At 40.8% G+C, this 15,752-nt stretch overlaps 1 protein-coding gene across 1 annotated transcript in view; it reads left to right on the forward strand.

Annotated features, from left to right (window-relative positions):
* The window catches only part of PTPRJ (protein tyrosine phosphatase, receptor type J), a 66,371-nt gene that overhangs the window by 17,635 nt on the left and 32,984 nt on the right, over positions 1 to 15,752 (forward strand). The window lies entirely within an intron of this gene.

The raw sequence follows: 15,752 nt of genomic DNA on the forward strand, positions 1-15,752 counted from the left end.
TCTTCTTATATAGGTAGAGGTAACTTAACTACCTCCAGGAGTAATATATGTGCTTCCTTGTGTGAACTAAAATGTTGACAAAGTCCAGGCTTATTTATTGAAAGAGGAGAAAGCAGAAGGATTATGAAAAGCAAGGGCATAATTGTTGCTGCTTCTACATCGCCATACGTGGAGACCTTATTTGAGCTGAACTTTGAGGCACAGTGTGCATTGCATGCGTGTACATTTTCTTCAAGGCTATTACACTCTGTTGGAGAGGAAGTGATTTGTCAAGTTTACCCAAGTGCTGTATTGCAAACCCCATCCTAAAACTCAGGGTTCATAAGTGGGCTGCTGTATCTACAGAACTATGCTATGTCCAGCAAATGTTCAGTGAGTCATGTAGCAGAGGAGTATGTGAAGATATGAAGAAAAAGACTGTAGGACAGGAATTAAAGATGAAATTTTCCTGTACCAGTGAATGGGGATCCCAAAGTGCTTTCTGCTCAAAGCCTGTTTGAAAGAATCAGAAATATACTTCTGAGCATTCAAGCCACAACAGAGATGAAAAGCACTCAGAGTTTAAAAAAAAAAAAAGGGGGGGCAAGCCCAACCAAATAAAAATACACAGGCAAAAGAGTGCGCCCATCGTAGACAGGAAAATCCTATCTTTTGCTTTCTCCTATTATGGGAGGGGTCATTGTTTCTTTTTCTGGTAAAAGAATCCTTTTTTTAAAATGTCTGTGGGAAAGGAGAATAGTCTGAATTGAGTCTTTGAGATGTTGTATTACAGAGAGTCACAGAAAATGTACTATGCAAATGACTATCTGCCTTATTAGATGCCTCAATAGAGTTCATTGTCTCAATATTGCTATTATTGGAGATGGATGGACACTACGTGATTTTACCATCAAGCTGAAAAACTTCAGTGTTACAGTCTCATTGCTAGGGTAATAACAGTGCACTGACTTAAAGGAGAGAATTGAATTAAGGAGAGTGAAAGGTCCATTGCTCTGTCCATTTTAGTTTGTCTTTTGTAGACTGCATCATTTTAGGGGTCACAACAGGGGGGTTTGTGCTTCATGGTCTTGGTTTTGTTCTTCTTTCATTGCTAATAAAAAGAAAGCCCTTTTATGGGGAGGAATCCTCTAGCACCTGCTATGATTTTGCTTGATTTGGAGTTGAAGGAACACTGGTGTTGTTGGATGGTGGTGGTGTTGGCACCTTTCTCAGGTGGGTGCTGACTCTTTGCCACCTCGTATCCTTGTGGAGGAGGAGCCTGTACTCCTTTGCTCCCCGATGTCAGAAGTTCCTCACAGTACTGCCTCTGTTAGATGGCTTCTTACCTGTGGGACTGCTTAGTGAGTCTCGTCTCCCCTGACCCCTCACTGGAGCCTAGGGCAAAATCTAAATCCTGAGAGCTGCTGAGGTAAAAATCTGTCGAATGTCCTAGTCTGTGTGCTGTCGGTTGCCCTTAAGCCCACTTTTGAGGTCTTGCTTTGGACGTAGTGTGTTGCATTACAAATGGACAAGAAAGCTGTCATTTCAAGCACCTGACCAATGAAAGCAAACTGGTGTTTTGTGGTGTGTGTTGAGTGTTTGGGTTGGGTTGGGGTTTGTTGTTTTGGGGGGATTTTTTGTAAATATAGAGCTTCTCAAATACACATGGCAGGAATGTTGGCTATGAAGTTGTCAGAACAGATGGTCAGTGATACCTAGTATTTTTAGGTTTTATTTTTTCTGGGCATCACTTGATGTACTGTGTCTGGCTAAATTACAGAATGGGAATTTTCAGATAAAACTTTGGCTCCAGAAGTGTGTGTTTGGTGTCTTTGTGGCCCTGTGGCAATAGTAAGGATCCATCAGTGAGTGTTGAGCCATACTGCCATTGTTGATGGTAGGATGCGTCTCTGGAGTGCTTTCGGTGGTCTAAACCTAATATTTACTTCATTTGTTTCTTGTGGGGAAGGGGAAAAACCGAGTTTGCCTGTCTTTTATTGTTTGGTTAATATGTGTGAAAGTTAATGAGTAGCTAGAAGCAGCACAGGTAGACTGGAAAACAGTAACCTAACTCAGTATTTGCTTTTCTTCCTTGACTTTTCAGTTGTAGAGGCGATGAGAAGGGACTATTATTCATCAAAAAAAGAAGTTCTTTACAGTCCCCAGCATTTCCCCCCAAATAACCAGCTGCCTCCCTTAGTCCTTAGAAGTAGCACCTGTTATGCAGTACTCTGTAATAGGAATTAATAACCAAGGATTGCAATGTACACACACTGCATGAGCTACAGAGAAGCTCTCAACATACCACACATAGAGAAATAATATTATTCTGAATTTGGAGGCTTTGTTTTGTGTGCTCCTAATTCTGCAACCTCTCCATGTGTCACCTAATGCTTATTTCTAAGGACAGCACAGCTGACCTCATGGCAGACAACCCTGATTTGATAGTGAGAAGCCGCTTGGCCAAAACCACAATTCTGTGGTGTGAACTTAAGCACTGTCCTGCCCTTCTCCTTCATTTCACCAGAGCTGTGTGTGTGCAGTGAGCTCTGCAATTGTAGAGCTGGCTAAATGTGCTCCTTACTTTTCCTTAAATATTAAGGAAATTTTAAATACCAAAGTATGTGTTTTCCTTACAAAGCTTTATGAAATAAAAACGTAAATGTTAGAGTAAGGCATGCTTCACTCTTATTGTGTCATTCAGCTTGGGGTATATGCTCTAGCTTTCAGTATTTCAGTGCTGCTTATGAATGTTTAGTGAACTTTACTTCCTTTTGGATATTTGAATAAGTCATAAAGCAACAGCTCTTCTGCTTTTGGGGTTTTTTTTAATGATACTTTCCTACTGCTGTGACTCCTAACATGATGATTACTGGAAGTTCTTTAAAAAATAAAACCAGCCCCAAAATGTGTGTCCTTCCTCCTGGAGCTTTTGGCACCACTTTGGCCAAGTCAGTGTCTTGATTACTCTGTGTTTTCAGTCGTGTTGCATGTGGCAGGCACATAACAGGGAAGGGAAAAGTACTGTAGGAAACAGTAAGATACATCTGTAAACCCAAGTCTTTGTAGATTTCAGGAACTGTGTTTATTCCTGATAAATATTTTCAGCTGATTAAAATCAGAGAAAAAAGTCTAACAGTGCAACTTTTAAAATTCTGTTTATGCTAAGCTCAGTGAATGCAGGGCTAACTTATATCTTCCTTCTATCAATAGAGACAACTTAAGAGTATGTTGGAAGAAAGATTACAGTAGTACAATTTGTTTGGCATGTACAGCAACTGCTCATCAGAAAAGTTTAGTGCACAAGGTAGTGTACTGTTTTGCACTGAGCTATCTGTTTAATCTTTAAATGCATGTGTGGCCTTTTGCATTGCTTGAATATGTTCTGTGATTATACATAATGAGGTTTTATTATATGCAAAAAGCACACCTCGACAGTGGTTCTGCCACTGCATTTGTTTTGAACATCGTGACTTTTTGCAGCCTCTCTTTTTCTTGTATGACTTCTTTATATTTTTTCATTCACTTTATTGAAACGATAAGGAAAATATTCTCACTGTGTCACTAAAGAAAGCATATCATGCATTTTTGACTGGCTGCGTAGAGTTTAGTTACCATTTCACAAAATGGCACTCAAAGCTGTGAAGAGCTCCAGGGTCATTATTTATCCCACCCTATTTTTCTGATTCCCCCGTTTGTCTCAGAAGGGCTTTAGTCACTTACTCTGTTCTTCCTCTTAGAATTTATATTTTATTTTTGGCATCACCATTTGCACCAGGTGAAATTTCCTCCCTTTCGCATGGAACATGGAAGGTGTGGTTGTCTGTTGAAGTGAACCCTTTTGCCTTTTGGTTGTTGATGATGGGAAGCGGAGGTGCAGCCTGTGACCACTTAGCTCTTCTGACATCTCACTTGCCTGTTCCCTTTCTGTGCCAAAGGAAATGAGATTTTTTTTTTTTTTGGTGCTGCTGGCTTTGCATTTCTGTGTATGACTTAATTTTCTCTTTTTGCAAAGTTGAGGTTTTTTAAGTCTTAACTTTGGTCCATTGAATCAGCAACTTTGAGTCTCCTTACCAAAAAACTTCTAAAACAGGAAAGAGTAAGTTACCTCACTTGGTCATTCCTACTTTTTGTACCCTCCACGTGTGGCAAAAAAGGTGCTGAGTCTTTTCTGGACCATGAAGTATTTATATCTGGTGAATGCTGTAGATTCATCTTTCAAAAATGTGTTGTGGCAAGTAGAATTAATGTTTTGCACTGGGGGAAAGGGAGAAATCCTTTGCAATTGCCAACTACTTTAAAGACCCTCCTGTGTTGCTGTGGTTAGGTTGAAAGGGCAATGGGCAGGATCAGTTTTTGCCAGACACAGCAGAGTTCTCAGCAGAATGATGCCCTGGTTGCTGTTTCTAGGTGTTACTGAAGTGCAAATGTATGTAATTTGCATGAAGAGGCAAAATAAAGGGTGCTAAATTTCCTCCTGCTTTCTTCAAGTTCTGCTATTTCAAACTGCTGTATTTGTCTTCTCTGCTAATATTGCACAGAGGAAGGAGAGCAGTTTATTTAAAAACAAGTATTTCATAGCAGTTAATTCTTGTGGTATTTATAGTAATTACTAGAAGAACACATGGTACCTTTTCTGTTGTGAATAAAAACTGTACTAAATTTTACTAAGGAGTAGTGGAGGTTATCTAATGAAATATTTTGCAGCAGGGCTCCCAGCTGGTTCATTCATTTCATTATTGGTGCTGGCTGAAAGATGATTTGTTCCTGCTCTGTGAGGATAATCCCTCTGCAAGTGCCTTGTGCATCTCAGTAATGACAATGATAAACTGGCGTGCCTGGAATAGAGAGTGCTTTTGAAAACAGTCTTTCTAAAAAAATGTTCTCATGTCCAGAAATGAACACTGTTAAGGCAAAAGGACCTTATGATTTTTAAAGGAGTCACTTGCCTGTCTCGTGTCTTTCGACTGGTTCAGATGGGCAAAAGATAGGAATGAGTGGCAGGGAATGAGTGGATTTTGAGATTCCTGGTCCATAAAGAACATGTCTTCATTTTGCAGGCCACCAGTAGAGCTTTCACCGGACAGAATGATAGGCAGATTACTCTGTTTACTTGTTTTACCTCATTGAAATATTTGTCACACCTGTGAAATGTCTGTTGTTGTTGGAAGTTGAACATTTTCCTGCCTCAAATGCCATTGAGATGGATAAGTGTTAGATCTTTTCTGCTTGCAAGAGGGTGAGGCTTTATGAAACAGCTGAACCAATCTAAGGACCATCTACTTCCCTGCTGTCATCCAGTGACGTGAGCTGCTCCCTTTCACTCTGCTGGCCCATGTCTGACCCCCTGTTGGGCTGGGTGAGATAGCTAAACTAGCAGAAAGTTATTCCCATTATTCTGGAAGGGAAGTTCTCTGCCAAATGAGCTGCTTAAACAAATTCACTGTGCAGTCAGGTGAGTGACTGTGCCTCATTAAGGGCAGCCTGAGGAGGGCAGGCATTGCTTGCACCTTTCAGCAACAACCAAACTTTGGTAGGGTCAGCTACCAAAGTAGCAACAGCAGTAGTAAAAGTTACAGTCATAGTATTTTAGTTTCTTATGCAGTGTCATATCATCCATCTCCATAAACCTGGTATCAAATGCCAATTTCAGAGCTAAATGCCTGAACCATTTTACCAGAGCAAATCAAAGCCCTGTGTGATGGTAATGGCAATATGCTTGTGATTGATGAGTTTTTTTTCTTAAAGCTGCAAAGAATAGGAGCTCTTCCAAGCATAAAAATCAGTTTTCTTTTTTAAAATAATTTCTGAACCTGTTTTTTTCAAGAAAAATTGAATCAGTGTGGTGGCAGTGTTGCACACCTCTGTAGCAGGAGCAAGTTATTTCATATCGGCCAAAACAAAATGAACTTACCAGCTTTTTCTGGATACTTGTCTGCTACTAGCTGTGGGATATGAGAAAGAAAGTATTAGTTTGTATGTTTGTACCTTGCTGAACCTGAGATTAGTGACAAAGGGTAATTTATTAATTACTTAGGAATAACTGTCTTTTAATAAAAATACGTAGTGTAATATAGACACTGTAGTCTTACCTTATTCCAGTATTTATGCCACTTTTAAGACGAGTTTGTCCACACTAATTTGAGTTGTTATTGCTTGTTAACACCATGTGAGGGTAAAACACATACTTTGCTAAAGATCTCCTGTAATTTTTCTGATACTTTCAATGAGTGCAGTTGGGCTTTGTTTATTTCAGCATGAGCCTAAAAAATCCACATGTTCAGGTACACTAAAATAGTTTGAATATTTGTCTTTCAGTGCATTTTCTTTTGGAGTAGATGCAGGTGATTATGCTAACACTAATTAAGCTGTGGAATCATTAACACTGGGATGTGATAGATTATCCAGTCTTTGGCGCTTCTAAATCAAGCAGTTTTTACCTTAAACTGATAATGTAGCTAAACTCCAAGCCATGCAGAGATTTCGGAAGAAACTTGCAGAAGGAATTGGGCCTTGGACTCTAAGGCATGTGTAGATCTGTGACTTGCAGTGTTCCACCTATAATAGTTGCAGTGAAGTATTTTGGTGATTTGCAATAAAGTGCTGCAGCTTTGAGGAGTTTAAGTTTTTTCTTCAGTTGCCTTGTGTCCTGTCTGCCTAGCAAAAGTTGGAAGGGCTGGGATCCTCCAGTATCTTCTATGCACTTTCCTTTCTTCTTGCTGTTAGAAATTGCAGACTGGTTACTTAGAGTTCATGTGGAGGTCAGAACATGGGAATCTACTGGCAAATATTTTTTCTTCCTCCTCCAGTTTACATTAGGGAATTAATTTTTGTTTCTTTGTTGTTTATTTTAGCCAAAGGCTCTTATCTATTTCCCCAAACACATTTTGTTGCATTTGAGGCTTAATACTCATATTGTCTGAGGTGTTTATTACACATTTTAACAAAAAAGGTGATTTTTAGACTTTTGTTGGAGTCATGCTGGCAAGGAATTTCTTCTGGTTAGAAGGTCGAGTTAAAAGCCTATTAGTTTTTACCAGGAAAAGCTATGAAGCAGGCTGAAGTCCTGTTTACAGCTCTGACAGTTTTAAGCTACTGTTGCCAGATGTTTTCACTTGTAAATGTTAACGTCCATATGTGCCCACTCCACCTTTCTTTTGTGTTTATCTGTACCTATGAACAAGGTCTCAGTGAAATCAGTGATGGCAAAATAGATAGAAATACCGTCAACTTTATTCAGTCTAATTTTGGACCTTTGAATTTTTCTTTTTGCCTCCATTTGCAATAAGAAACTAGTAACTTTTTGAACACAAGTGGTAGGAAAAGCCCATTGTGGTTTTTGGATCTTGGTTCGGTGGCAGATGGTTAAAGAGGGATATTAGGCGGGGTGAACATGAGGCTCTTTTTGTGGTGTAGTTTCCTCTCTTTGGCTTTTGTTGCAGGTTGCTCCTGAGCTGGGATTTATGTTTGGCTACTTGGTCAGAGGAGCCAGGCAGAGGGGATTCTCCTAAGGATTCAAAAAGTCCTTTGACAAAATTTGCCCTGGTAATTTATCGCCTGCTTTGCCTGGCAGGGGCTGGGTTGGTAGCTGGGCTCAGTAATGTTTCAGACTCCTACAGTGAAACTTGCCACTTCTCAGCCTGCCCACATGCTGCACCTGAAAAAGAGCACCAGAGGAGCAGAGCAGGGCTTTGCAAGGGACACCATGTAGGTAGGCAGGAATTTGGACCTGGCTGCTGGAGCACCAGACTGTTTGCACTGACAGCAGTTGCAGGGGTGTTCTGTGTAATCAGGAATGGGAGGAAAGCTTGCCCCTTGTCTGTAGTCTCCTACAGAGAAGAGGGACTTGCTTCATTCACACAGAGCAGACTTCAGAATGCAGACTTGATCCTTTTAGAACGGATCAAAATAATAATCACAGATTGGAGTGAGAAGAACAAAGCTAAACAAAAGTTCTTTTCTCCCATTGTCACTTGGCACCTCTTCCTGCTCTAAGTGCACAGCCAAAGCATTAGTATTGAGCTGATGCAGAGAAGTACTGTGTACAGTTGTTCATAATATAAGCAAGCCTTCTTGTATACAGTTGGATGTAGGTCACCTGTTTTCAACTATTCGAGGTGTTGTTGATCATATTTTATTGGAGTTTCCACCTGGAAAAAAGTAATTGGAGAATAAATGTAGTCTTGTGCCCCATTTCTCTTAGGCTTCTGAAGTAAAATAGAAATTGTAAAAAGCAGCAAAACCCTCTCTTCTAAATATACACAGATGAAATGTTTTGATATAGGCAAGTTTACATACAAATCTAATGATGGAGATCTCAGTCATACAAACGTTTGGATGTTTACCCACAACTAGGGAAGCAAACAGCAAACACAGTTCCCAGCTCTGTTGCAACTCTTTCCTTATCAAAGTCCTCGTCTTGTTTGCTGTTGCCTTAGGGTGCTTTGGGAAGAAAGAGATGGCTTGGCATTCCTTTGTGTATTTTGGGAATTCTTGTGCTAAAACTAGGGGTGTTCTGTTCTGTGTTTTTTCTGTCACCCACACCCTAACCCCCACCCCCCTCCTCTCCTCTGTCATTGCTGCTCTTAAAATCAAAATTATTTTGCAACTGCTGAGCTACCATCACCACTCTGCAGGAGAGACAATGAAAAAGGCAGGAATGTGTCTAATGACCCATGAAATCAGTAATCCTTGTAAGCAGTTGGTTGGGAAAATAAGTCACATGTCTTTATTTTGGATGTCTAGGGTGTTTCAGAAAACATGCAATAGGAGAAAGTCTGTCAAAAGAGTACTTGCTGACCCTCGTGTGTGCATCAGAACCTGAGCAGCTGATCCAAGAAAACGTTTGGGAGTTACTGTCAGATTTGTTCTTCAGATATGGTGTCTGCAGGCTTGCAGGAAGTCCCCACAACATTCAGTGATTAGCCTTCAGCTGTTTCATTAATGTGAAGTTTTTCTTCAGCAAGAAAGTTTTTCCAGAGGTTGTACGTTCAGGAAAGTGCTGCAAGCTCAGTAATAGTTTCACAACTGGTGTTTTGCCTGGCTTTCTTGCTGATCACGGAGACTGTCAGGAAAAAAAAAAGGAACATGTTTAAAGTGCTGCTCCTGATGTCATTCATTTCCATAACTTGTTGAGGTATAAAGGCTTATTGATTTATGGTTGCTGATTAGAGTGAACAAACGAGTTTTAAGTTGTTAAATTGTAAGGTCAGAGCAATTAATATATATAGATGCATTTTCAGAGGCTTTTTTCATTTTTGCAAAGATAACAAGTTTTGCCTGTTTCTGTACCAGCAGTGATAGAAATCTTGCTTAAATAAACTGAAATAAAATACAATTGAAGCCTTTAAAAACAAAGCATGGAAGGAAGGGGCAGCAATTTATTGGCTTATTGTGTTGATGACATGCTAAATACACAAGCACAGAGTGCACAGTTTGAGAGGGCTTAGCTCAGGGTCTAGTTTAAAATCTTTTCATTAGTGTGTTATGCTGTCCTTGAGGAAAAAGAATTATGCCGGGAGACTGTTTTGGAGACGTTAGTGCTAAGAACCAAACTTTATCTGGTTAAACACTATTGAAACTGAAAGCTGTTAAAATAGTAGTAGATGGGTTTAATGCGATGTTAACTGGAAATGACTTTGCATTTTGAGAAGTGTTCCTAATAGCAGCCCAGTGGAACTGTTAAGTGATTTCAAATTGCAGATCTAAAGTAATTAATTGAAAACCCAAAACAAAACAGAAAACCACAATCCAGTGAGGTTGAACAGTGACACTGGCAACTTGTCTTGCAAACTCTGCAAAAATGATGTACAAGTCATCAAGACACAATAAAGTAAAACTGTCGCACCATTTGTAGCAGCCTTAAAGAACTTTATACTCAGGGCTATGTAATAATTCCTGTATCTTTTTTATCACAGGAAATGTTTTTCTTTCACTATGAGACTTTACTGTGCTATGTTTCAAATAGTATGTGTACTCTAAAGCTTTATGTGCTAAATGCAAGCTTCAAAGCTTTTTTAGATTTCAAAACTGACAATCATTTAATTTAGTCTGTTGCAAAAAGCCACAAAATTAGCAGAGCAAATAAAGAGGAAATAGTGTTGACAGATTCCTTTTCCTTACCAAGAGTATTAAAAATACTGGCTTGTAAAAAAGGTCTGTGAGAAATGGTTATAACATGCAGCAAGAGAACTTCTGAAAAAAATCTTCATCTGTCCTCTTGGTTGTTTTGTGAAGCTGGTCAGGGACTGAATATAAAACACTTCTACAACAAACCCTAAATTATAAAGGATACTAATTGTATTAAAGAATATACAGATTTTAGGAAAGGAAAAACAGAAGCAATACTTGAATGTGACTAAACTCAAAGTCCCAAAATTTCAGGCAGTTTATTCCTGGTGCAGTCTTCTACATGCAACTGTTTTCATTTTAACTATTTTTTTCTTTTTTGAATAATGAAATGATGCCTAACATTTTCGGAATTCTGTGGGCCAAATCCTGACTGCCTGCTGTGCCTGATTCCTTACTCAGTGCAACAGAAACTTTGCTCATTCCCGTTCATCAGTTTGCTAAAAAACTGCCTGTATGTGTTCAGCACTGCAGTTACTGTCTCTGTTCCTTTGGTTCTCAGACATCATAAGGAGGATGAAATGTTTCTAGTGTGTAGTACTTTCAGCTGGTTTTTTTTATTATTATCATGTTGCTTTGCCCCTTGCTCAGAGGGATAATGTGTACTTGGGTCCCAGTGGATCAGAGTTGCTTTAAGGCAGGCTGTTACTTTAAGCCAGACTTCTTATTTCTGCTCTCCAAAGCTGTAACCCTTGAAACTACAGGCTGTGTGATACTACATTGTATACTGAATATGAGGATCAGAGATGTCCTTTGCAGAAAGATTCCAGAAAAGGCCAGTTTTAAATGGCTCCCACTCTGACTTGTCCTTGAGAAAAGCAAACCTGCATTAACAGCTCCTTTAGTTCCTGTAGCAGAAATGCAGCAGGGACCTTTAGGGTAATTTTCAGCCATTTTTGGAGAAATATGCACAGTGAGTGGGTTTGGTGCCTGGTCCAGTCTAGGCATAGATGTGGTTTTTCAAGGGGTGATGTTTGCAGCAGCGTGTGACTGAATAAGTGTACGCTTCTGTATCTTGTGGCATTTGTTGAGAGCTGTGGTTTGACCCAGTGGTCATCTTGTGAGCATAAGTTAAGACTTATGTCTCCTTTTACCTGTAAGAGGAGGGGATGACTTTTAAAAAAATGCACCTTTATCTGCTGAATCCAAGCTTGACTTGGATTTGACTGTGTGGGAATCAAAGCTCCCGTCTTGCCCCCCAGCCACCCTCTTTGTAGCTCTCCCCAGTTCAGAGCTGCTTCTGGCCAACTTCAAAGAATTTACTTCAAAGGCTTTCAGCAGACACAGAACAGCCAGGCTGAGGTTGTAGTTTCCAGCTTCGACAGAGTTAGCAAAGCCTCAGCTTCTCGAGGAGTCCTGTTCTCTTTTTCCTGTTGTTCACTCAACGCACAACAAAATGCAAACTGCTTATATGGGGGGCATTCACTTAAACTGTGCAGCAAGAGGGGAAAGTGCATATATCCAGCTCTGGCAGAACAAAGGAACTTAAAATTCAGCTGTGGAGAGGGATTCCATATTAGTTCTCCATCTCCCCTGAACACAGAATTGTCTTTATAACTGAAGTGCAAGGTTTAATCCTGCCCTTAAGGGATTTATTTTTCTTTTTTTAGCAGTCTTATTACAACTCTTCTGATTCTTGTTAGTTCCACAAAGATCTGGTTCCTCTCCTCAGCTTCCTCAGAGATCTTACTTCTCAGCAACTTCCTGTAACTATTATAAAAATTTGCTCAACAGAAATAGTGTGCGTTGCTTGGAAATTTGCGTTCTGTTTTATTTGGCAGTGTGGGACCTTCTGGGTGTCAAGTGTCCAGTTGCATGAGAGGACACTGCAGCTCCTGCTGGTGCAATTGCTCTTGAAATCTCGAGCAAGCTGGAGGCTGGGACAGCCACATCCTTTTTGGGTTGGGGTGAACTCCTCTGCAGCTGGCTGGGACCTTGGTCGTGCAAGACGTACTCTGTGCATTTTCCTGCCTTAATTTCCTGAAACTCTTGTGTATGTCTTTTTTGGGGGGACCCCTTCCTCCTCCAAACCCCAGAGTATATGTTCTGTTAACCACTATTCTTGACTAAAAGCTGTCATGGCTTCAGGAGGAGCCAGATAACAGTGGGACTGGGAGAGCTGCTGAAGTTTCTGCCCATGAAAAATAAAAGGGGGAAAGGACCTGGTACAGCATTTTATGTGAGGTACTTGGTGTTCTTCAAAAGTAGACACAGAAATATGTCAAGTGCAAGCCTTATCGTGTTCTCCACATCCTTGGGCTTTTTAATATTAATAGTTTCCTTTAAGACAGTGGCCCTGAGGTGGGGTGTGGTTTATACTACACACTTGCCAGGCTATTTATATATTTAAAGCCTTGTTCTTGCTAGTGGAGGCAAGAACTGTGGGAAAAAGTGCTAAAAGTTGTCATTTTTTTCTTCCCCTGTTATTTTAAAGCAGCCCTCTTCCATATGGAGAAACAAGAGATCCCACTTTCTGCAAAAAACAGAGGTTTGCTGCTTGTCAGAACATTAATCCAGAATCAATAACAGAAAAGATACCTCAAATAGTGATTATTTTTATTAAACTGTACAGTTTTTTCTTATACATAAATAATGAACATATATAAAAAATATTCTCCCCTCCCCCTCTTCTGCAATAGCTGTTACTGGAGTGGAAATTGGGAAATAAGACTCTTGATACTGACAGGCACTGGGTGTCCTTCCAGTTACAGCCGTGAATGCCTGCAGCTCTCCACCCCAGCCTGGCATGTGCCACCGGCTGGGAGTTGTGTGCTGGAAGACATTATCAGACAGGAACTTTTGATTCATTTGTGCACACACACACACAAAAAAAAAAGGCAATTTTGGCTCCCATCATATCACTGAGATCTTTCATTGTCTCAATCTTGTTTTTAGAAGTCTTGACGCTGAGTGGTGATTGAAAAAGCTGTGCTACAGGGTGGAGGCTTTCCTCTGCCTCTGCCCAGTCTCTTGTGCCAAGATGCTGCTGATGCACCCACTCAGGATTGGAAAGTGAGGCTGAGGGTCCTGCCAACTTGGCCAGGTGTCAGAGCAGCAGGTGGGAAAAGCAGTTCACAGAAGCCATTGTATGGGAGAAATGCTAAACTCAGTTCAACCTGAGCAGCTACCCCCCTTTTATATTTATTATTTGCTTTTCATTATCATCGGGGGATCTAAATTTGCAGATTGATCATAAAGATGCAAGAGATGTGCATGCTTGGGTAAATGGGGCAACGCTTTTGGCTGATTGCAAATTATGTCCAAAGCCATAGAGCTGGAAACATCCAGTCTCTTGAGTAATCACTGACAGTATCCCTGCTGGGACATAACTGGGTATAATGCCTCATGAGAGCTGTGTGGGTACTGAAAGAGTAGTTTTGTGTATGAATGGCCACTTTCTAGGTAAGAAACTGCACCTGCAACACAGCTTTTTTTTATCTCCAGTAAAGATAGCAATAAAAGGAACTGTTTGGGTCTAATTCAGAGGTCTGGAATGCTGCAGTTACAGCATATATTGAAACACAGATTTCCAAAACACCCCGGGCTGCAGAATTTCGCCTTGCTGTGCATACATGGTGTGAGTCAGAGTACTGCATTATGATTTCACTGTTGTCATGTCATAGCATTGTCCTGCCTATAACTTTGATTAATTATATGGCTTTTGGGTCTACGTTCTCACTGGTTTTGCCTATCAACAAAGCTGGGATTAAGAACCCAAAGCTGGGTTTCAGACCTCTCTTTCCCCAGGCTCTTAATTGTAGTGAATGTGTTTTAGATGTCTCTGTACAGGCTTGTTGAGTAGCATTTAGTCCCACCCTGAGCAGTACAAAGTAACAGATATCATTCTTACCATTGTGCTCTTAACTGCATTTGGATGAGGGGTATGTACTCCCTCTGACAGAGGACTTTAATGCTGTTCCCCAAATTACTGCTATTTAGTGGGATTATGCAGGAAGCTAAACAGAGAGGAGCTGGGTCCAGTTCTGGACCCTCAATTTAGGAAGGATGTTGAGATGCTAGAGTGTGTCCAAAGAAGAGCAGTGAGGCTGGTGAAGGATCTGGAGCACAAGTCCTATGAGGAGTGGCTGAGAAAACTGATGTTGTTTAGTCCAAAAGGAGGAGGCTCAAGGGAGACCTTGTCGATCTAAAACTACCTGAAAGGACGTTGTAGCCAGGTAGGAGTTGGTCTCTTCTCCCAGGCAACCAGCGATAGAACAAGAGGGCACAGTCATCAGCTGCACCAGGGCAGGTTTACGGTTGGAATTTAGGAAGAAGTTCTTCATAGAGGGGTGATTGGGCATCGGAATGGAGTGCTCAGGGAGGTGGTGGAGTCATTGTCCCTGAAGGTGTTTTAAGAAAAGGCTAGAAGTGGCACTTAGTGCCATGGTCTAATTGACAAGGTGGTCATAGGTTGGACTTGGATGATCTCAGAGGTCTTTTTCTACCAGTTGATTCTCTGATTTGTGTGAAAAAGAACAATCCATCCATTTGTACTTTGCTGCCTCTCCACCCTGGCGTGCAAACAAATACCTTTCCCCTGTGCTTCTTTTAACATTTATTTATTGTTTTTACAGTATTGTCTGCTCCCAGAGCTGTTGGCCTCTAGGTGCTAATAAAATGTGAATATCTCAGACTCACCTTAAGTGCATGCAGTTCTGCAGTAATCAGATTTTATTTTCAGTACAACAGAAGAAGAAAACAAAAAATCTACATCTTTATTTTTGCATTTGGTGGCATAGATATGGGAAAACAACTTTTCCCCCCAAAAAATACTTTCAAAGGGGAAAAATTGTGGCAATTCAACTAAGCGGTGAGGGTGGAGGATGGGAATGGGGAAAGTCTTACAGAAACACAGAAACCCCCAATTTGGCAAGTTAATTTGACTGTTTGGTGTGACCTCATGTTAGAGTGGTTTAGCTTGGGGTTCTTTCTTGCCTATGTGGTTTGTGTTTAAAACCAAGAGCCACAGGGGAAGGATTGAGGTGAAGACGGTGCGAGAGGAGGGCAGCCCATTTTTTTCCCAGTGGTACATCCTCGTTTGTCTTTTGTTGAAGCCCTTTTTCTTCGGTAGGCCTTGAACTCTGATCTCCCTTATAGCCAGGAATGTGTTTTGAGCTTGGTGGTAATTAAGGGCAACTGGGCACACAGTGGAGGACAGGTCTGAGCCAGGCTCTTGGAGAGGGAGCAGCGGCCCCACTCTGCGCTTTGCCCTTGCCTCTGTGGGCCAGGCAGTGAAGAGATTTCAACCTGAATCTGCTGCGTGCCAGCCGAGTGCTGTAACCATTTGGCTGTTGGGGACTACTTTCACCGTATTGTGGCTGAATATAACGCTTTGTTGCCTTGGCTTTTATTCCCTGTGCTCAGCATCTGAATGTTTTTGTCATGATCGAAATAGTTCATTTCGATCTCCTGCGTTGGTTTCAATGCAAGTTGGAGAGGGTTGTCCTTGAGTGAACCCTTCTGTAAATTCAGCCCAAATTCATGAATAGTTTAGTCTTCCCTGAAACTATGTTTCTTAATGAATAAATGATTGAGCAAGGGAAAAAAAAAAACCCTTCCATTCAGAAACAGCAATATTAAAATTTGCTAGGCCTGTTTCTTTAATTGTTTAGGCTTTTTGGGAGCAGTGTGGTTCCAGTTCAGCC

Source organism: Neopelma chrysocephalum, unplaced genomic scaffold, assembly GCF_003984885.1.
Source record: "Neopelma chrysocephalum unplaced genomic scaffold, ASM398488v2 Primary Assembly neopelma1_24, whole genome shotgun sequence".
NCBI classification, from domain to species: domain Eukaryota; kingdom Metazoa; phylum Chordata; class Aves; order Passeriformes; family Pipridae; genus Neopelma; species Neopelma chrysocephalum.